Source organism: Cupressus sempervirens, chromosome 10, assembly GCF_028749045.1.
Source record: "Cupressus sempervirens isolate cs-2001-9-10 chromosome 10, ASM2874904v1, whole genome shotgun sequence".
In the NCBI taxonomy this organism is placed as follows: Eukaryota; Viridiplantae; Streptophyta; class Pinopsida; order Cupressales; family Cupressaceae; genus Cupressus; species Cupressus sempervirens.
In genome coordinates, this window is record NC_143127.1 from 810,426,832 (window position 1) to 810,440,358 (window position 13,527).

Sequence of the window (13,527 nt, forward strand, 5' to 3'; positions counted from 1 at the left end):
GGCTTGACACTCACTATGACTCGGCATGCTCTATAATATTCATGTTGTTCTCAGCATGTACTACTTATTTGGCATGAATTATGTGAGTAACTTAAGTGTGTTGACACTCATTTGTCAAAACCAATATGAGATCAACACTTTTTTCAGTAGTATGGCTCTTGTGTTGATAGTTTCCTCAATGGAGTTTCATTAGCTACCCCACCTTGTAGTGGGCATCCCTAGGACATCAACTAGATATTTATCCAATGCTGCAAGAAAACATGTTTTCAAAATAACATTGTCATCTACAAGGGGTAAGTGAGATACCCTCCCACTCTTAAGGAGAGCTACTAGCCTTTACACTAGTGTACTAATTAAATATCTTTTATTTTGTTTTGCCAACACCTTTATTGTTAGTTCTATATAGTAAGCTATTAAAGATCTCTACTTGTAAAAACATTTCTTCTCTTTTATGCCTCTGGGTTGTGGTTATGTAAGGGTCAACCCACTTCTTAGGTTATTGTATTTAATCAAACAAGAAACATAAATTACCTCAACATAAAATCTCATCCTAGACTAAAAAAACAATACTCATTTAGACTACCATTGCTTAATAAGTTTATAAATCAATCAAGAAAGTGTCTATTTATTCTTTCAACAACCTTCAACATATTGTGATGTATAAGACTTTCCTTTAAAATAAAAAATCGAATGCATTTACAAAATCTATCAAATTCTAATAATGAAATTCCCTACAATTATATAATTTTAACATTCTTAACATTCCAATATGCTAAAAGTCCTTTAAATTATTTGAATAAAAAATACATATCCTTATATAATTTTAACATGTTTATCTTCTTACCATTCTAATGTTCTAAAAATGATTTAAATTATTTGAACTAGATTAGTTTTCAAATTTTTTTTAAGAAAATATGCCCAACTACATCTAGACCAATTATAAATGAATGTATAATACCAAAACTTTCCAAAGGAGCGAGTTGACAAACCAAAAGACCACATTATGAATCACTTCCAATACATCCATACCTACACTAGAATAAAATAAAAAACCACTCTAATTTTATTTCCAATCTACGATGCTCAAAAAAATAAAAAACAATATTAAATACCTATTACCATAATTATAATCACCTATTTTAGGGTGTTGTTCTCCAATATGACTGAACCAGTAATGCTAAAACCATTCTAATTTAGGTTTTAATGAAATTGATAATATGGCATAATGGCAATGCTTGAAAGCTAAACAAAACACCATATCTCACACTTATAGCTAAGAAAGGATTGTCTCTAAATGACCTTAAAACCTATTTATATCTTAGAAAAAAAAAAAAATTTAAAATACAAACATAGCATGCAAAAAATATTAAAGAGTACTTAATTATCCATTTATGAAACACATTTTTACCTTGAACAACTATCTATGAAAATCTATTTTAACCTAATAAAATATATCTCCCATCACATGCCTTATAGTCAAAGCCTATTTTAGGGTGTCATCTCAAATATGTCTGAACCAATGATGCTACAACCATTTTAATTTAGGTTCAATAACATTGACAATTTTGTATAATATTAATGTTTCCAACCTAGATAAAACACCTTATCTCACACTTCTAGCTAGGATAGAAATTACCTCTAAATAACCTTAAAACTATTTTATCATCTTAGAGTTGAAAATTTTGTATAATATAATGCTTCCAACCTAAATAAAACACCTTATCTCACACTTCTAGCTAGGATAGAAATTGCCTCTAAATAGCCTTAAAACTATTTTATAATCTTAGAGATAAATAAAAGTTATAGTCAAACTTAGCATGCACAAATTGACCAATAGACATCACTAACAATGTAATTTGATAGAGAATATCACCAACATACTCATCAATACCCTTGAAGGGTAGTCAAAAGAATCATTTTTCTTCTTGGATTTCTACTTCTTAATGCATTGTTTCTTGTTAAAATTCTAGCACTTTACCTTAAAAAAATTTTAGGAGTCTTGATTTATACTTTTTTTGTTTCTCATCCCCACTACCCTTTTTCCTAACCCTATTTTTCCTTTCACCTATCCTTAATAAGTACATAATCTATATAAAATCCATCCAAATATTTTCTTATATTTTATTTACTTAAATATTTAAACCTGACTTGTTATTCCAATTAGGCAAAATAAAGGTAAAATTAATGGTCATTATCATATTCTCCCACAAACTAGGGAAAACTATATTTTCCATCTTCTAACTTAAACCCCAGTTATTTTAATTGAGTTGAAATAAATTAAAAGTGTTGAGATTGTCATTTACTAAGGCCCCCTCATTTATCTTTTGGGAACACAACTTCCTTTTCAAGAAAATTTCATTATCAAATCTCTTAAAGATTGATACAATGATTCTATCTTCTTCATATAGTGAACAAGAAAATAATTCTTTTAATACATTCTTTAAACAAATAATTTGAAAGACAAGTGAATATCACTTTTTATTTTTTTTATCAACCTAGTCTAGTTAACTATTTTTATCAACCTACTCTAGTTATCATTAGACATGCCTATAAGTTTAGTTGAAGATGACACTACCAAATAATGATCTATCCTTGTAAATAGGTCATTGAATTTTAACTTCTATTGTTAAAATTTATGACCATTGTAATTATCAATCTCATACCTTGATATGCTCATCAAAGATCTTATAAAATATTTAATTTTCTTTTCCACACAATCATCCAAATAATCTTATTGAAACCATATATTTATGAGCAACACCAAACATTTATGTGACAACATAGAAAAGTACATGAATTCAAATAAAAACATTCTCTAATACCATAATGTTGAAAATTAATTCATTGATATGGTTCTCATATAATAGCATATTGGAACCCCCTAAAATTAAATTTAAAGTTATATGTATTTTTTAATAATAAAATTCAATTAGGGCCGACTCATGGAAACAAATGAAAAAACATAAAATTGATTTATGCATGAGATACCAATTTATATGGTAACTCCTTGTAAGAAAAAAACACAAGGGTAAAAAAAATTAATAATTGAATCGACGAGGAGAGATATATCAAATAAAATAAGTCAATTTCACAAAACCTCAATGCATTGAATATTAATACATAACATCTGACAAGTACTTCACAACTTTAGGATACACTACATCAAACTAATCTAACTATATCCAACTTTAACACATGTGAAAGTGCATAGATATACATGTCTTCAAGGAATACCAAACATCTAACTATCTAACTATGACATAGAACAATAATAGTCACATAAATCTATGCTATTTCTTGGTTATGTTTCATGCATATGGTTATTTCCAAAACAAGGAATAAAGCATGTGGTTTTGTGGGACGACCTCTTTGTGTGAGATCTATACACCGTCAAGATGATAAGTAAGGAATGTATCATGGTTATGATTGTGGATCATGGATTTTCAATACTGATTATGCACTATGGAATCTGGATATCGATGAGACTGACATCTTACCGTAGAGTGAGAGCTTGCTGATGAAAGACACAAACCACCACTAGAATGAATTCAATAGGGGAAAAGGGGAATATTATTATCAATAAAATATGCTACTACATTTAGTACGTGTAAATAGACCTAAAGACATGCCCTATGGGCTTACAATGGTCAGATCTTGGAGAAAATCATCCTTCTCAGTACCTTCTGTCAAACTCCACGAAGAACTACCTTTACAATGTTACAAATATTCTTAAATAAACCCCAATTAGGTTTAGGGTTAAGAATACATTCTAGAATATGAAATTTGGCATCCACAACCAAAATAGAAGGTTCTAGAAACCACATTAGAAGCTGGTGTAAAATTAGAAGAATCCAGAAATGGTAGTCCAACTTCCAAGAAGCATAACTTTTGATCTGGGACTCTAATTGATGAACTGTTTACATTTTTAAAAAGATCTTAAAGCACTATATAGCCCTATGGATAGGATTCATGTGTCCTCCATTTTTTGAGCCCATAAAAGGTCATTTAATACCTCAAATCTAACTTGGAAGCACTCTTAGGAGGTCTCCAAGCAACTTAAAACTGCAATAACTTTCAAACTGTAAAGCCTTTTCACCTAATTCCTTTTTTGGAGTGTTTTAAATTAAAAATATAATCATCCCTCAAACTTAAACCCTCTAACTCATTATAATTATGGCTCAATTACAAAATAACCCATTTTCTACATTGACATGTATCCCAAGGTGCTCAAAAACTCTAACCTAGAAAAACAATAGTGGAACTATGAGAGTTGGAATCTTTATTTGACCCAAATGGGTATCTAGAAATGAAAAAACTTTTAATATAAAATTAACATGAAGAATTTTTTTTGGGTGATATAGGATTTCTCTTACACCACTAAATGCTCCTGCATCAGACACCCAATGTAGATTGAAAAGTGACCTTGTCACTTTATAGCTGGTAGAGGAAAACCCAAATGGGAAACCTCCATTGCGGACATCAAAGTTAAGTATTCTATTGGTCATTCTTTCCACTTCACCAGGTATTCTTCATACTACCTATTTCTAGTACTCCAGCCCACATGACTATTTAGAATGTTTTCAATCTCTTCCTTCACTGAAGTAGGAATTAGACATGGCTCCAGCATTAACCCCTCATCTGCACCATCATCATGATATTTTGTTAAGTCTACAATATTGAAGATAGGAGAAATGTGAATCCCATCTAGAAACTCCACCTCATATGCATTTCCTGAGTCATGTTTCTTCAAAAAAATTTAGGGACCAAATTTATTCATCTTCAGCTTATTGTAGGTACCCGCTAGAAAGCGTTCCTTCCTCAAGTATACCATAACCAAATCCCATACTTAGAACTCCTTATGTCTCCTCTTTTGATCTACCCTAGCCTTATACTATTGGTTCATCTTGGCAATATGTGCATGTACCTCCTCATGTAGATTCTTGACATGTTCAACAAATTCTTCTACCTTAGCACTTGTCCTCTCCCCTTGCTCCATCTTTCTCAACTCTGGTGCAGTCCTTGGACTATTCCCATACACAATTTGAAATGATGATCTACCAATACTCCTATTTATAGAATTATTGTAAGAAAATTATGCTTGTGGTAGAATTAAATCCCATCCCTTGGGCTTATCTCCTACTAAACACCTTAGCAAATTGCCCAGACTTCTATTCACCACTTCTCAATTTGCAGGTGATGCATAGAGCTGAACTTCAATTCCATCCTCAACTTCTTCCACAAAGTCCTCTAGAAATACCCCACAATTTTAGTATCTTCATCAGAAACAATACTATTTGGGAGACCATGTAGTCTCACCACTTCTTTGAAAAACAAATATGCAATTTGTATTGCATCATGAGTCTTGTGGCATGGAATGAAATACACCATCTTGGAGAACCTATCAACCACCAAAAATATTGAGTCATTACCCCTTTGTGTCCTTGAAAATCCAAGAACAAAATCCATACTTATGTCCTCCCAAGGCTTTGATGGAATAGGAAATGGCTGATAAAGTCTAGTACTGTGACTAAATTCTTTGGCTACTTGACATACTTGACAACTCTACACAAAATTCTTCATATCCTGTGTCATTTGAGGCCAAAAATAATGTTCTCTAATAATGGCAATAGTCTTATCCTGACCAAGGTGTCCTATCATTCCTCCACAATGTTTCTCCTCGATCAAGTTCTCCCTCATAGAACTCCTTGGAATACATAGTTGACTACCCTTGAACAATATACCATCTTGAATCAAATAATCTAGCCACTTGGTCCTGTCTAGAGTAACAATTTCTTTACAAGCCTTCCATGCTTCAACAAAATTAGGATCCTCAAGGTACAGATTCTTGAGTTCATCAAATGTAACCACTTCAACTTGCATTACTATCAGTGACAACTATCTCCTACTCAATGCATCTACTACCCTATTAGACCTTCCACTTCTATGTTTCAACACATATGTATAGCTTTGCATGAACTCTACCCATTTCAAATGTCTCTGATTCAATTTACCTTGGCTATTTAGGTACTACAATGCCTAGTGATCAGTATACAAGACAAATTCTTTTGGCAATAAATAATGCCTCCATTTCTTTAGGGCTTGAACTATTTCATAGAACTCCTAATCATAAATAGAATACTTCTTCTTTGCATCATTCAATTTTTCACTAAAATAGGCAATAGGCTTACCTTCTTGGTTCAATACAATCCCAATAGCATTGCCACTAGCATCACAATCCACCTGGAACACTTTATTGAAATTAGGAAGTGCCAACATAGGTTGTTATGTCACCTTCTTCTTCAACAATTCAAACTTTCTTGCATCTCATGTAGTCCAGTTGAACTCTCTTCTATCCCCCCTCATTGTTTTAGTTAGGGGTGCACATATGCTGCTAAAATTTCTAATGAACCTCCTGTAACAACTAACCAGGCAATGGAATGACCTCACCTCAGTAGAAGACCTTGGAGTAGTCCATTCTAGAATGGCCTTTACCTTCTCTAGATCCATTTTGAGACTCTCAGTTGATACAAAAAATCCCAAATAAACTAACTCCATTTTGACGAAGCTACACTTCTTCAAATTAATCAAAAATTTCTCTTCCCTCAACCTTTCAAGGACACTACAAATGTGCAATAAATGATCTTACAAAGACTTGCTGAAAATTAAAATATCATCCAGATAGACAATACCAAATTTTCCCAAGAATTTTTTTAGTACCTCATTCATAAGCCACATGAAGGTGCTTGGCATGTTGGTTAGTCCAAAGGGCATGACTAACCACTCATATAGACCCTCCTTGGTCTTGAATGTGGTCTTCCACTCATCTCCCTCTCATATCTATATCTAGTGATAGCTACTCATGAGATCTATCTTTTTGAAGTACTGAGCTCCACTCAAACAGTCCATAAGATCATCCATTCTTGGCAAAGGGAAGCAATGCTTGATGGTTATTCTATTTATAGCTCGAGAGTCTATACACATTCTCCACTGTCCATCCTTCTTTGGTGCCAGCACTGTAATTACTGCACATGGACTCGGGCTCTCTCAAATCAAACCTTTCCTTAATAGCTCTTGAACTTGTCTGTTTATCTCCTCAGTTTCAGTAGGAGTCATCCTATGAGTAGTCTTGTTAGGAAAACTAGCTCCAGAGATTAAATCTATTTGATGACTGATTTGCCTTACTGGTGGCAACCCTTCTAGAACATTATCAAAGATGACATTTCCATCCTCACTTAATAGGCTTGAAACTTCAAGTGGAATTTCACTACTTCCTTCCTTATCTTTTCTAGGAATCAAAGAATAACACATACATTGATGTTTCATGCCATCCAAAAATTTTCTTCCATCAACAAGACATACCCTAGCACTACTGCATACCTTTTCACCTTCCTTTATCAAGGGCTTTAGTTTGTGGCAAACTCCATCCTTTTTTAGAGAGTATGTATTTGCATGACCATCATGTATAGCATTCCTATCAAACTGCCATGACCTTCCCAACAATAAATGGAAAACATCCATTGGAATGATGCCACAGAGAACCTCATCATGGTAACTCCCAATCTTGAACTTCACTAGACATTGTTCACCAACTAGAACTTTATGATCATCCTTCACCCAAGAAATTTGATAGGGTTGGGGGTGTTTCTCCATCTTGAGCTTTAGCTTTGAAACCATCTCTTTTGACACCAATTTGTTAGTGCTTTCACCATCAACAATCACATTACAACATTTACCCTTGCACTTGAACCTAGTATGAAACAAACTCCTCCTTTATCCAAGTTCAGTCTCACCGCTTAGTAAGACCCTTTCATTTATTACAACCTCTCTTCTTTCTACATCCTCTGAATGTGATGAATGTGCATCCTCATCCACATGAGCAAACCTTTCTTGTCCATCAGCTCTCCTATTTGTCCTTCCATGGTGTTGAGAGAATTAAAAGGCATGATGAACTTCTTCATTGCAATGAAAATAGGTACCATAGAAGCCTCCTCTTCTAAAATATTTTTGACATCCTCTACCTCTTCCTCTCTAATCTCCAAAGTTTTGATCACAAGAGTGGTTGAAACCCTTGTTCCCTTAGTTTTGGTTAGTACCCAGATCTTCATTTTTCCTCTGGTTCTCATTTTGGCCTCCAAATGACCTACCACCACTCCTTCCTCCTTGACCATAGCCTCTTTATCTTACATAAGACCTTTTTTTTAACTTCTCCTCAACTCCTAGGGAAAATTTTTATGCCTCTTCAATGTTAGTCATTCTAACTATACTTAACTCCTCCTGAATGCTAGGTCTTAACCTATAAGGTAACAGGAAACTTCTCCTTGTTTGCTTCTACATGCTCTACCCTAATAAAAACTCAGTAAAATTCCTTTGTATATTCCTAGAAAAAATTTCTTGCTTGCTTTAATGCTTTCATTTTCTTGAATAAATCAATCTTGTAATCAACATGAATGAACTACTTCTTTAGTTTGTCCACCATGCGATCCCATCTTGTGATTTTCTCCTTTCCTCTTCTATTTCTTTCCAGCTGAACCTCTTGCCACTAGATCTTGGCATGGCCTTTCATTTTGGCCTTTGCAAACTTAACCCAATCTAGGTCCCTAATATCCTCATACTCAAAATATTCCTCTAGTTCATTGATCCAGTCGATCAACTCATCCAGGTTTAGATTTCCTAAAAACTTACCCACATCAATTTTAGGTCTTTTTCCAAGCTAAGAAATGACCCTAAAAAGCCTCTCCTCTGCTTGGTTTAGGACTTCTCCATCTCCTTCCCCTTCTAACCCAATATTTCCTTCTTCTTCATTTTCTTCCTCACTTTCATCACCTGCGACAACATTCATCAGTCTATGGATCTCCTCCTGTAATGCTTGGACATGTCTTTGGAGGACTCTAACCTTAGGAGTAATAACTTTGGCCCTTCCACCATGCTCCCTTTGTGTAGGAATCTTCTTGTCTCAAACCCAAAACCACATAGTCCTGGTGCAAACTACCTCACATTCGGTGCTCTGTCTACACACTCAAGAAAACCTGCTCTGATACCACTTGATGAAGACACAAAACACCACCAGAATGAATGCAACGGGGGAAAAGGGGAATATTATTATTAGTAAAATATGCTACTACATATAGTACATGTAAATAGACCCAAATACATGCCCTATGGGCTTACAATGGTCTAATCCTAGAAAAAATCCTCCTCCTTAGTACCTTCTCTTGAACTCCACCAAGAACTGCCTTTACAATGCTAGAAATGTTCTTAAATAAACCCCAATTAGGTTTAGAGTTAGGAATAGATTCTAGAATATGCCATCTGGCATTCACCACCAAAACAAAAGGTCTTAGAAACGATGTTAGAAGCTAGTGTAAAATTAGAAGAATCCAGAAATGGTAGTTCAACTTTCGAGAGGCATAACTTTTGATCCGGGACTCCGATTGACGAACCGTTTACATTTCAAAAAATCTCTCAAAGAGCTCTATAGCCCAATGAATAGGATTAACTCATCCCCATTTTTTGGCCCTATACAAGGTCATTTAATGCCTCAAATCTGACTCAGAAGCACTCTTAGAAGGTTTCTAGGCAACTTAAAAATGTAATAACTTTCAAACTATAAAGCCTTTTGACTTGATTCTTTTTCTAGAGTGTTTTAAATTACAAATATGATAATACCTTAAAATTACACCCTCTAAATCATCATAATTATGGCTCAATTAAAAAATTACCCATTTTCTACATTGACACATATCCCAAGGTACTCAAAAACTCTAACTTAGAAAACCAATAGTAGAACTATGAGAGTTGGAATCTTTATTTTACCCAAATGGGTATCCATAAATGAAAACACTTTAAATAGAAACTAACACTAAGCATTTTTTTTTGGGTGATACAAGATTACCCTTACACCACTAGATGCTCCTACATCACTTGCCTAGAGAGGTAGTTGTTCCTAAGGCTTGTGATGTGTAATCCCAGTGATGTGGATTTGTATGATTATTTAGAGTACAAATATGGTATTTCCGTTAATTATATTATAGATACGTAACTATATAATATTATTATTTTAGATGTCACCATTTATTATGTTTTTTCTTTCTATGCAAATTATGAAATTTGATAAAATAGGATATGTGTTATGTAAATTTTGATCTATGTTAAGAAAGATTGAATGACTAGATTTCTTATATTTCAAGTAAATTTATGAAATAACGAATACACTTTGAGCTCTATAATCATAACATTAGTGAATATATGTGCCTAATATATATATGTACTTACATGCAATTACTAATCAATAAAGTTTGAAATGTTCACTGATATAAGTAAGATCAAGGGATGTGAGCAATGTCCCTACAATGTTGGTGACTTCTAGGAGGAATTCAAAGAAAATGGTAGGGGATGTAAGACACCACTTTATAAAGGGCTCATAAGACCATGTTTCTGTGGACATTAATTCAACTGTAATATGTTTAAAGATTAAGTAATTAGTTGATTATATTAGTAATTCATGCTAGCAATATTCACAGTGTTATTAGCAAACATGACGTAGTTGATGTATCTTTCTTAGAGGGAATATCTTTAGAGTTATTAAAATTATGAATAGTTTCTTATAATAAAGTTTCACTATTATGTAATGGAAATATATTAACATTTACATGATATAAAATACCTCTTTTAGAAAATGAAGATTGTTGTGCCAAAGTAGAACTTGATTTGTGATTAACTAGGGACATGATTTATAGTTGAGGTCATATATATATATATATATATATATATATATATATATATATATATAATTAAATTAGCTCCTTCAAATTACTCATTAATCCTCACTCATTTCAACAAAATTTGAAGAAACCAATACAACCAATAGTTGGAGAAATCATTATTAGATTAATAATTATCCTCTAAATTTTAGAGGTATAGCTCCCCTAGTTATGGATGTGCAATGAATAATGTTTTTAATCCTTAAATTATAGGGTATGATCTTAATAGAGAGTAGGAGAGACGTTTCTAATGGATACTCATCACCATGAGGTACTCATGATGATGAAAAGTGTAAGATGTGCCCAACATTCCACAACCATGAAAAATCAAATACAACTCAAATCAATGTAAAGAGTGTACAACTATAACTCCATGACCGTGAAGGATGATTGCATAAATTAAACACACAAATTAAAGATTCTTAATGAAAGAACAAATAAATGGAAGAATGGAAAGATAATATTACACAAAACTTTTCATCAATATTGGTCTCAAAGAAAAAAAACTTAGTTTGATGCCAATAATAAACTATTTCATCCCCTTTTATTTGTATATTCTTAGCACACAATTTTGTAATTCAAAATAATGAACTTCAAGAACACTTGACTATCTCAATAGATGGGAGAATCCAAATGTCTCAAATTTTTTATCTATGTAACAATCCACACTTAAAATATATTCTACCCTCTCCAAAGCCTTCTAACTACTGAGAAGAAAAACCTTTGTTTCTTAAAAATAGTTTCTTAAATAGACATTTCTTGACTCTTGGGTCCTTGATAATCAATTCTTGGAGTCCATGTTATTATTTAATGATATTATTAAGTTCTTTCATTCATAGCTCTTCAAAAATCCCTTCTTCCCTCACATTGTATTTTTCCATGTTTCAAAGGAACACAAAAGGTCTTAAAAATAAAATTCTTCACTTATGAAATGGATGCCAAGTGTCTTTGAAATCAAAATTCTTCTCACTACTACCTATTAAAAATAGTCGATTGCCCCTTGAGCCAAATGCCCACCTACCTATCTGACACATTAAACTTGGTAGGTGAGTTTGAAATTCAAAATGAGAGGGAAAGTTTTTAAGACAGGTCAAAAGGAAAAGATGTCTCATTCATTCGATAGTCAGTAGATCAGAAGAAGAGCACAGGAGAAAAGGATATAAGAACAAAGAGTTTAGAGAGTAAAAGGAACATGAAGAGGGTTAGAGTTGAAGCAACATAGGATTGGTTCTTTTTGTTCTTTGTGAGTTCACTTTTGATTGTCGTGTGAAGTAGTGATTCCTCTAGGTGTTATTGTATTTAGCCTTGTAGTGTTGTAAGTTTATATTACAAATAAAAATTATAATTTAAAGTATTTTTGGTTCTATTTGAAGCCCTATGCTCCCATATTTGTATTAAGTTGAATTGGTTTATGAATAGAATGCAAGAAATCAAGAAGGCATATTAATCAATCTCTAGATGTTTGGATTGTTGTTGTCTTCATTTCTATCAATTTAATATTGGATTTAGTATTTTTGAATCTCTTTGTTATTGCCTCCATGTTTTAATGGTGAAAAGACCAGATAGTTAGTCTATTGCTAACTCACTCAGTTCATTTGTTAACTAAGCTCTTCTTGTGCTCACTCAGTCTAATACATGTTTTGCTGTTCCTACCAAGTCACATCAGTATCTACTGATTTCTCTTCCTTGTGTTTATCAAGCTCATTTAATCCCTTCATCAACAAAGTTCACTTGGTCTCTATGTTACATGTGCATTTCTACTGAGATCTTACTTTGGTGATCAAGTTAGTCAGGTACCATTGCTAGTGAGAAAATTGACATCCATTATTGCTGAGTAAACACCACTTAGAACCCATTTCCTACCACTTGACAACTTCATGTGTTGAGTAACTCAAAATTGACTATTTTCCATGATTTTTTTGAGTTGTGAAGCTAATTCTTAACATGGTATTAGAGCTTTGAGGCACCACATCCTCATGAGTTTGGGCATTTTTTTTCTGGGTTTTTGAAATGGTAGGAGATGCAAGAAAGAAATGGTAGCAATCACTGTCCTATAATGGACATAATTTGACATAGGAGCATCCTAGGATTTCTTAAAATCCTACATGTTAGAGTTGAGTGCCACTAGTTTCTAGTTTTTTGTTGTTGCTGAGCTATCTAGTGGATGCCAAGTTACTATAGTTCTTAGTGGATGCCAAGTTACTATAGCTCCTAGTGCATGCCGAGTTACTATAGCTCTTAGTGGATGCTGATAATGCATTCACCTAACTCACATTGAGGCCACTTGTGAATAAAGAATGTGGTTGCGCTTGATTGGATGATACAGTAGTCTACTTGGTGGGTATCAAGTAGCAAATGAAGGACTCCACTCCATGGTGTTACCATCTAGCTTGTCCTTTCAATCAAGAACAAACATGTACTATTCTATTATAACCATTCACATTCCTAAATGAACATCCTAGACTTTTTTGGGCATCCAAGCATATTAAACCAGAATGGGGTGAATTGGTTCATCCCCACCATTATTCTGGCTTGTTCAACAAAAGAATGGGGTGGATTGGTTCATCCCCACCATTATTCTGGCTCATTCAACAAAAGAATGGGGGTGGATTGGTCAAATCTTGGAGAAAATCATCCTTCTCAGTACCTTCTCTCAAACTCCATGAAGAACTGCCTTTACAATGTTACAAATATTCTTAAATAAACCCCAATTAGGTTTAGGGTTAAGAATAAATTCTAGAATATGAAATTTGGCATCCACTACCAA